Source organism: Chrysochloris asiatica, unplaced genomic scaffold (genome assembly GCF_000296735.1).
Source record: "Chrysochloris asiatica unplaced genomic scaffold, ChrAsi1.0 scaffold00122, whole genome shotgun sequence".
NCBI classification, from domain to species: Eukaryota; Metazoa; Chordata; class Mammalia; order Afrosoricida; family Chrysochloridae; genus Chrysochloris; species Chrysochloris asiatica.
Window position 1 is genome coordinate 3,995,045 of NW_006408640.1, and position 2,233 is coordinate 3,997,277.

Genomic DNA, 2,233 nt, shown 5'->3' on the forward strand with positions numbered 1-2,233 from the left:
GGTTTCCATTTAAAAAGTACTGTTTTAAAAAACTAATAACTTAAAACTGCCACACACAAAAAAGAAACAAATGGTCCACATAACATTCCTTTCCTTCTGAAGGTTTTATGATGCATTGTTATCATTAACCAGTCTTTTACTATTAAACTTATATGGCCAATTGAGACAAACATTTCTGAGACTATTCTTCCACCACTGATTAAGACTGGCGTGGCAGGTGTTAAAGCTAATATTCATTGAGCCTTCTGAGCTTTCTGAGCAGACTTGGTGACTTAGCTCCAGCAGCCTTTTTGTCCACTGCCTTGATAACACCCACAGTCTGTCTCATGTCATGAACAGCAAAATGACCCAAAGGAGGGTAGTCTGAGAAGCTCTCAACACACATAGGCTTGCCAGGAACCATGTCAACAATGGCAGCATCACCAGACTTCTAGAATTTGGGGCCATCTTCTAGCTTCTTACCAGACTGGCGATCAATCTTCTCCTTGAGCTCAGCAAACTTGCAAGCAATGTGAACTGTGTGACAATCCAGCACAGATGCATATTTATCACTGATTTAGCCTGGATGGTTCAGGATGATCACCTGTGCAGTGAAGCCAGCTGCTTTCATTGGTGGGTCATTTTTGCTGTCACCAACCACATTGCCAAGGTGAACATCTTTGACAGAGACATTCTTTACATTGAAACCTACATTGTCCCCAGGCAGAGCTTTACTCAAAGCCTCATGGTGCATTTCAACAGATTTTACTTCAGTGGTAATGTTGACAGAAACAAAGGTGACCACCATGTCTGGTTTGAGAACACCAGTCTCCACTCTGCCCACAGGGACAGTGCCAATACCACCAATTTTGTAGACATCCTGGAGAGGCAGACGCAGGGGCTTGTCAGTTGGACCAGTTGGTGGCAGGATGCAATCCAGAGCTTCAAGCAATGTAGTTCCAGTGGCATTGCCATCCTTATGGGTGACTTTCCATCCCTTGAACCAAGGCATGTTAGCACTTGGCTCCAGCATATTGTCATCTTTCCAACCAGAAATTGGCACAAATGTTACTGTGTCAGGGTTGTAGCCAATTTTCTTAATGTAGGTGCTGACTTCCTTAACGATTTCCTCATATCTTTTCTGGCTGTAGGTTGGCTCAGTGGAATCCATTTTATTAACACCAACAATTAGCTGTTTCACACCCAGTGTGTAAGCCAGAAGGGCATGCTCACGGGTCTGCCCATTCTTAGAGATACCAGCTTCAAATTCCCCAACACCAGCAGCAACAATCAGGACAGCACAGTCAGCCTGTGAGCTTCCTGTAATAAGTTTTTGATAAAGTCTCTGTGTCCTGGGGCATCAATGATGGTCACATAGTACTTGCTGCTCTCAAATTTCCACAGAGAGGTATCCATGGTGATGCCTCGCTCATGTTCAGCTTTCAGTTTATCCAAGACCCAAGCATACTTGAAGGAGCCCTTCCTCATCACAGCAGCTTCCTTCTCAAATTTTTCAATGGTTCTTTTGTTGATTCCACCACATTTGTAGATCAGGTGACCAGTAGTGATTGACTTGCTGGAGTCGACATGTCCAATAATGACAATGTTGATATGGGTCTTTTCCTTTCCCATTTTGGTTTAGGTTTTGCGATGGTTTTCACCAACACCTGTATTCTGGCAGTAAACCCGTTGTGAAAAAAAAAAAAAAAGTGTGTGTGCTTTTTAAAATTTAAGTTAGAACAGATCCAGATGAGTCACAGGGAGGGAATTTAAAGATCATCAGGTGTGTTACATCCAGGCTGATGAGGAAGCTGAACTTTTCCAAATCTAGAATTTCCAGGATGTACTTAAATTTATGACTCATTTCCGACATAGAACAAAACAGTCTGCAGACTTTGCATGGGGCTCTTCTATAGCACTCTAGGAAGTTAGCAATTCCACGAAAACAATAGTATTTTAAAATCATATATCCAAACCTGTCTGGACTTTTGTGTATAAAACAGGATCTTTACTTTTGATTCCTACACAAAATAGCCTCCATTGCAATGTGAGTAGGCTTGGCCATCACCTGACCACTGCCATTTCTAAATGAACTCCAGAAAAAGTGTCAGGGCACTTCAAAGTCCTAGAACACATGGGACTCAAAACTTCTACTATCTTTACATTTAAATTGTAATCAAAGAGACTGTTTCTAAAGACGTCTGAAGAAGGGACTCGTAAAGCATAGCAATGGCTTTCTCCAGCCTTTGAAAGC

The 2,233-nt window shown here is 42.1% G+C and overlaps 1 pseudogene; it reads right to left on the reverse strand.

The window, feature by feature from the left end:
• Nucleotides 1-233: 233 nt before the first annotated feature.
• On the reverse strand, nucleotides 234-1,611 carry LOC102819783 (annotated as a pseudogene).
• Nucleotides 1,612-2,233: the final 622 nt, after the last annotated feature.